The sequence below is a fragment of the Physella acuta genome, unplaced genomic scaffold (genome assembly GCF_028476545.2).
Source record: "Physella acuta isolate Inbredline_101_S28 unplaced genomic scaffold, ASM2847654v3 ptg001628l, whole genome shotgun sequence".
NCBI classification, from domain to species: Eukaryota; Metazoa; Mollusca; class Gastropoda; family Physidae; genus Physella; species Physella acuta.
In genome coordinates this window covers 1-8,272 of record NW_026733142.1, presented here as the reverse complement: position 1 = coordinate 8,272, position 8,272 = coordinate 1, and the positions used below count along the sequence as shown (strand labels likewise).

At 37.2% G+C, this 8,272-nt stretch overlaps 2 non-coding genes across 2 annotated transcripts; both read left to right on the top strand.

Annotated features, from left to right (window-relative positions):
• The first annotated feature begins 3,055 nt into the window (after positions 1 to 3,055).
• On the top strand, positions 3,056 to 3,126 carry Trnag-gcc (transfer RNA glycine (anticodon GCC)). The gene has a single exon. It is a non-coding gene; the product is annotated as a tRNA-Gly (tRNA).
• Positions 3,127 to 4,582: 1,456 nt separating this feature from the next.
• Trnag-gcc (transfer RNA glycine (anticodon GCC)) lies at positions 4,583 to 4,653 on the top strand. The gene has a single exon. It is a non-coding gene; the product is annotated as a tRNA-Gly (tRNA).
• Positions 4,654 to 8,272: the final 3,619 nt, after the last annotated feature.

Here is an 8,272-nt window from a genome sequence, read left to right as displayed (position 1 = left end):
GGGGGGGGGGGTGAGACATCAGAAAATGGTTTAATTAATCCATCTGAGAGTAAATCATTGATGAGCAAGTCTAGCTAGGAGTGGAGGACGTGTCAATATAACACGCATTTGAGACTTCTCTGTTAAAGTTTTATATTTGCATGTAGGATTTAGGGTTAGTAAAGGAAGGGAGGGGGGGGGGAGAGTGGGGAAGTGTAGAGACGTAAGAAACATGGCTTCAATAACCCAAACATGGAGACACAAACAAATCATTGATGTAACCATGAGTGGAAAATGTGTTCAAGTTGTGTTAAAGTTTTATATTTTCATTCTTAACATGTACGATTTGGGATAGTAGAGGAAGGGGGAGGGGTAGAGACATAAGAAACATGGCTTCAATAATCCAAGCATGGAGACACAAACAAATCATTGATGTAACCATGAGTGGAAGATGTGTCCTATTCCAATTTGTATTAAAGTTTTATATTTGCATGCTTAACATGTAGGATTTTGGGATAGTAGAGGAAAGGGGTGGGGTAGAGACATAAGAAACATGGCTTCAATAATCTAAACATGAAGCCAAGAGTAAATCATTGATGTAACCCGGAGTGGAAGATGTGTTTATACCCTGCACACTCCAGACCTATTAACGTTGTACCTGTTTCTAACCTTCACAGGTCGAGATCATGTTTCATCAATAAACTACATATTTTCGATTGATTAACTATACAGCTTGCATACGTTACAGTGTGTGTATGTTTTGTTATAGCATAACTTGAGTGGAGAGTTTAATCAGATTGGGGGATATCTGATGGGGGGGGGGGGGATCGATTCGCTTCTCTGACACGAGGTGAGTTTAATAGCTGTTTGACATTTTAATATGAGCTCACCCTTAGACGATGTTTAGTTTATAAGAACTAGGATGTCACTTAGACTTTTAAAACACATGTGTATAGTTGGTCAAGGCAATCATTGATATGAATATGCAAGTAAATATACAGATATGACATGTACAGATTCTATAGACAATAGACTTAAGCCTATCAGCAATAGGCTATAGCTATATAGATAATTCCGACAATTCTAGAAATCAACTCCTTTCTGGAAAACGTCCTTTACACACTGTATACGTACATACTGTACACTGTACACTCTGCACTCTACGCTCTGCAGTCTCCACTCTCCACTCTACATTCTACACTTTTAACTATACTCTATACATTGTACAGTGTACACCATTTATAATATTAACTACATTTTTAAAAAAAAACTTTTCAAAATAATTTTAAAAAAAAACCTAATAATAATAATCATTTAAAAAGTTAAAAAAAACCCACGTTTTCTGATTGAACTAAAAAGTAGAAAATAAAATCTATAGATCACAATGATGCAAGCGATCACTCTACTATAAGCGATGAAAAACGTGGGGCGCCGAAGTAAAAGTTATATTACTATTGATTAGATAATACTATTGACTTTTATTAGGGAGCTTGTAGAGAGTCAACAGTATTAGAAACTGTAAGAAAATCACGGCACCCCACGTTTTTGATCGCTTATAGTAGAGTGATCGCTTGCATTATTGTGATCTATAGCTTTTATTTTCTACTTTTTAGTTCAATCAGAAAACGTGTTTTTTAAAAAACTTTTTTAATGATTATTATTTTCTACTTTTTAGTCTTTGTCTGTTTGTTTGCATTAAAATCTTGCTATCGATTTTATCTTTTCACTTTTTTTTTGGCTAAACGAAGACAACTCGTAAAAAACACGTCGTGTGAATGCGTTACTGGCTAGAACACATACATTTGAACCCGTGTCGAGTGGGATAGCAATCGTGTACCCAACCACTCGACCATATCGTCTCCCCCATAACGGCCAACAGTTGTTACCACCGCGTGAACAATACTCAGTAAGCAAAAAGAGGGAGAGTACCGAACCTTGTTTTCATCAAATTACAGTTACTGGGTTATGTCCCCTTTTCCCCACGTTTTTACTACAATTATATAGCGGTCTAAAATGCTCAATAAAATGTTTCCATGGATCAATTTAGTAATAATAACAATTGAATATTCTATGGTCATCGGAAACAAAGCTTCCCTGAAAATTTCAGCGCGCTAGCTAACTGGGAAGTGCCCGAAATATCGATCGCAAGATTTGATTGGAGAACCGGACGCGAAAGCAAGTTAAAGAAAACGTGGGAAAAAAACCCGTTGAGGATACACTTTCTTCACATTCAACTTCTCTCTGGACAAAAGTCGCCAAAAAATTCCACCCCCCCCACCCTTCACTATTACCTGCATCCCCATTTATCCTATTTTTTTTCTAAAAGGCCACAGTTCTTCGCACCTACAGACCAGAGTTATTCGCGTGGATACTGTATAAGATGTTTTATACTACCTGACCTTAGCCGAACAACAATATCGAACGCGCCACTGTGCTCATACTAATAGTGACGTTTTATTGATGTTGTTTTATAGCGACTACAGAGTTGGGCTTCGTTTATGGTTTTACAATATATTCAACAAAACACTTCACACACACACATGCACACAGACACACACACACACAAACACAGGACACAGACCTACACACACTTCACACACACATTTTTGCAGACACACACATTCAAAGGTGGTATTTTGTGTGTGAAAAAGGTTGCGTGTCAGTGTGTGTGTGAGAGAGTTTGTGTGGAGTGTGTGTGTGTGTGTGCGCGCCCACAGGCTGCGAGTTATAGTAGCGCCATTGAGTACTCATTGATATAAGCTTGATATAAACTAGCATAAAATTAACGAAAATAAAAAAAAATTTAAAAATTCCAAAGTTTAATTATTGGGACCTTTATAAATATAATAGGCACTCACGCATACAGCTATATCCACCACATACAAACAGTGCACGATCCAAAAACAACAATACCTCTGTGAGCATTATATATTTCATTATAATTTCTTTACTATGTGAAGGTAACACTAACCCCACATACGTTTATGTCAAGTAATCGCTACTGATACAGCCAATGCATTATCTCTTATCTTCAGATAAAATAAACAAAGCTCAACAAATTACTCTTAAAGCGTAGGCATCGGTGGTCTAGTGGTAGAATACTCGCCTGCCACGCGGGTGACCCGGGTTCGATTCCCGGTCGATGCAACTTTTATTTTAATATTCAAATTCGTATCTTCTTTCTAATGTTTTTGTTACAATCAGCGTTTGTCAGCGGCTGGTCTAGTGTTCAAATACTAAAACTCGATCACGAGCCACTATTTATTAATGCTGCCATTTCTCACCAGATATATTGGTTTTCAATGATAACAAAATAATATAGCATTTTTATTTTAGCTTGGTGTTCAATTAATCATAGGTAAAAGACATAGGGGAGATAAATCGGGAAAAAGATAAGATAAATAGCGGCATGTAATAGAAATAAATATAGGTAAAATAGAGTGGGGGTGGGGGGGGGGGGGGGGGTTGTGGTGGTCAAATTGACTCTTACGGACTCCCAGCTGATGTATATTTGAGCAGTCAGTGTTTCTTTCAGACTGTTTTCTCCGGTTGGGGGGGGGGGGGGGGGGGGGAGATAGTTTGTTATAGTTTGTATATATCTATGTCAAACTTGACAGACCCTCTTCCCAGTCGGCAGGGAATAGCCTTCATATGCCTGTTCCCAGACGACTGCAATATTCTGTATGCCTACATTCAACTTGTTCAAGGTGCACATTTTATATTTGACCTTCACTTAGAATCAAATTTAAAAAAAAATTTAGCCTACATTTTGTGTTGCGTTTTCGGTAGAAGGTGTAAACTTAAAAGTAAGCATAGACGTAGTCATTAAAACTTTCTTCAAGTAAAAAGGCCAAGGCTATTCCGATTCGACTTGGAATAACAACTTCGTGCCAATTCAGTGTTAGGCCTACTTTTGTGTTTTAGACAGGTCATTATACGGTTCTAGGCTAAATTGTAGACTAAGGGTTCATCCATAAATGTAGTCACTCCTTTTTTTCGACGACTTTTACCTCTCCTCCCCCCCCCCCCCCCCCCAAAAAAAAAAAAACCCACAAAAAAAAAAAACAGCAGATTTTTTTTTCTTTTTCTCAAATCTAGACAGCTCCGTCAACATAGAGTATTTTAATCAAGTCATATTTCAATTGATTAAAACCGTTGTCTAAAACACCTACGTATGCTACATACTGTTGTAAACAGTTTATCAAAATCCAGGCTGCGTAAATCAAAATCCAGGCTGCGTACCTACAAGCCATCAGGAACGTTATCTGTAAGGCACTGAGCCCACATTAGGTCTTATCATTTAATAAAGGGACATAGTACTATGAACTTTAAGATAAACCAATGACTTAATTATATTAATTAAGAGAAATAGGAACACATGTAGCTATTTCACAGCGTGTAAAGATATAGGTCCTAAACATGCGATATACAATCTTGTTGACCAACTTTTCATTGATTTTACTTTTGTTTATTCAGCCAGGTGTATCAGGCAAGTTGATATTATTGCAGAAACAGTTAGAATAATTAAATAAATGCATGAATTTTCATTTAACTATTCTATATGATTAGTGAGTATTATATTGGTTATCTAACGTTTCTCGTAGCATCGGTGGTCTAGTGGTAGAATACTCGCCTGCCACGCGGGTGACCCGGGTTCGATTCCCGGTCGATGCAATATTTTTTCCCCTAATTAAATTGTTTCATTTTTTCTATATGCTTAAAAACAAACAATACAATCTCAAGCTTTGTGGCCTGATTAAAATTAAATTATAGCTTGATTTAAATTGCAGGTACAAAAAATGCTCCCAAACGCCAATCATTAATACAGCATGATGAAGTGCCGAGCAAGATGGTACAGCGACAGCGTGAGTAGATGAAGTAGAGTAGTTCACACAATAGGTAGTTGGTAATCGTTTCGATTGCAGACAGAAATGTAAGAATATATTACATGTAAACTAAAGTGTAATTTTTGTGCTAAAAAATTGATAAAATTAAAACTCAGCTGTTAAAAAAATGTATGTGCTCGATTGATGTTAGTGTTTTGTGCAGGGTTTCTTTCAGACATTTTAAATCTTGTAGTGGGAAGGGCTAATAAAATTTCATGAGGGTGGGGGTCTCTTGAATTTTCCAGGATTGGGGTGGGGTTTGAAACCTCCGGGGTGGTGGGTGATTTAACTGTGTGTGTGTGGGGGGGGGGGGGGGGGGTGAACTGTTATAAAGAGATTTTTTTTTTTTCTAAATTAATTTCTTTTTAATGTTGTCCGGGTATTATGAAGAGGGTGGGTGGGTTGAGGGGGGGGGGGGCTGTGGAGGTAAAGGGGTGTATGGGATGCAACGCCACTGCCTCTCCTGGAGAGATGCGTGAAAGAAACCCTGCCATCGTGTTACAAGTCAACTTTTTCTTGTACATAAGATGACTAAAGTGACGTAAACATTTACCTCCAGCCGGATGTGACGTAGGAAAGTTCATGTGCGCCACGGGCGAGTGCATCATGGAGGAGTGGGTGTGTGACACGGAGGACGACTGCCCAGATAGATCAGACGAGCTGCAGTTCTGTGGTGAGTACTGTTGTCGTCTGCACATTTTTTTTGTCAAATCTTCTATCAGTAGTGGTACAAGGCGAGAGTGGGGAGGGCGGTCACAACCGGGTGACACCATTTAGGTGGTGACAGATTTTAGGTGGTGATAGTGTTTAGTGGGTGACACCATTTAGTGTTTACACCATTTAGGTGTTGACAGCATTGAGGGGGTGACACCTTTTAAGGGGTGAACTTGGCTGTTTTAGCTGATGTAGCTAGTGTTTTAATCCAAACCATGTTTTAAATTTAATTGTTTTAAAATCAAAATCGTGCATAGCACTGATATCTATAGTGTTTTGGCGCCTGCCAATGTTATATTGTATGAATGTGTGGTGATCTAGTATAAGAAAATAGTTTTTAACATTAGGTTGGGGTATAATATATGCTGATCCCTTACAATCAAACCATTTATCTGTTTTGAAATATCAAAGAAACACATAGAAACACATAGTTTAGGATAAAACACACATTAGTTAATAACAAGAGTGTCCTAACAGTCTGCTAAATATTGTCTGCCTGCAGCCACAGACCTGTACGGGTACAAACCAGCTCAAGAGTACCAACGGCAAGTGTGTACCACGGGTGTACCGTTGTGATGGTGACGACGATTGTGGGGACCAATCGGACGAGACTGGCTGCCATTTTTAACTTCATCACGTGATAGGCAAACTGCTAGACTGCCATTTCATTACGTGATTGTGGGACACGCATACATATATTTATACACTTACCCATTTGAATATATATATATATATATATATATATATATATATATATATATATATATATATATATATATATATATATATACATATATATATACATATATATATATATATATATATATATACATATATATATATATATATATATATATATATATATATATATATATACATATATATATACATATATATATACATATATATATATATACATATATATATATATATATATATATATATATATATATATATATAATATATATATATATATATATATATATATATATACAAATATAATATATACATAAATATATAACTGTTTGAATTAGCCATTTCAGTAGATAAATGCCACATTGCATCATCTCCAGCATCACGTTTTATGAACATTATCTTTTATATTTCAATTTTATTTTGATTATTTTAGTCGCATTAATACACTATTACTGGAATTCGTAGTTTTAAATTGATTGTGTTCTTTGTTGGGTAGAGGAAGAATTGAGATTAATATTTCTCTCAAGTCTATGCTTCATAACCACACGGAATATTATTTCCCTCTGAAATTTGGCGAGATGGTATATTTAACATCTTTTTTTTTGATTCACAAGTAATGAATGATCTGATCTCTAAGAGAGGTAATCAGCGCTTGCTGATGATAAACAATATTAGAGTTATCTCGCTTAGCTGCTCAACTCAATATTTCTAAAGAAAAGATACTCAAATTATCCAGAGTTGCGAACCTTCGATTGTGAATAACCTACCTGTCGCTGACAATGTCATGTTTGGAGGAAGGAATGGGTCATGAATTTTGACTGCAATAAAAAAAAGGCTTGTGGTTCTCTGACATTATGAGTACGTCATTTTGTTGATTCAATAAATTTGACTCCCATCTAAATAGAGTATAATTGAGCCATAAGAATGTGTTAACAGTTTATACAGAGATCCTTGAGATAGCTAGTTTTGCCAAAGACAACTTTGTTGGTGACAATATAATCTAGGGGCTCGCTGCTTCTGCCACATACGCAGCCCATAAATGACGTCACACAGGTCGGTGGGATAGAGATCACGCTTTTGTGACGCTGTGTGACGAGGAAAGGGGGTGGGGTACGGGACGGGGGGGGGGGGGGGGGTCAAGAAATCAACATCACCAACATTTTGTCTCTTCGACGCCCAGAACAAACGGGGTGATTGCAGGAAGCTTGTTCTACTTTTGCCAGTCTCTTGCAACTTTTTTGTCAGTTCCCCAACGATAATCCGGCACTTAACAGTGGTTTTACTGCCGACATGAAAAAGAAGAGCAGAAAAACAGAGTTCTTGAAATGAGCCGTAGTATTCTTTTGGCATAAGTACAAACATCACTGATGAACTTAACATTTTATTTACGTTAGAATTAGTAAAGTTCACTTTCAAACCTGATGATCTATGTGGCAAGTGAAGTAGAGTTCACTTGTTTCTGTGACCTCGGCATATGAAGGGATAGTGTGGACAGTACTATGCCCAGCCGCCTTTACTTTCCCTAACGTGAGTTAGGTACCCATCAGAGTTGGGTGGACTCATGGACGGTCTACTGACTTGAACCCGGATTCGAACTCGAGACGTACGGGTTAGCAGTCGAGTTCTCTACCACTAGGCCAATCCAACCATAGAATTAAGGTTATTTAACAGTATGGACGTAATATTTTAATGTTCTTTAAATTAGGAGGGGTCTGGCTTTTTGTGACGAAGTGTGATGGTCATTATTTTCATCATATTAAATCAATGCAATTTGATATTTTACTCGATCCTACCAAAATGTCACTTTCAATCTGGTATTTTCGTTTGTAGATTAACCCCCCCCCCCCATCACCCCACCCCCAAAAAATGTTTCCTTGTTTTGAATAAATGAACCAGATAACACCACACACTTATTTAAGCAGGCAATTTGCTGATTGCATTCTATCAAGCGACGCTTCTGTAGTAAATTGATACAACGCTGAAATCGTAGCATAGAT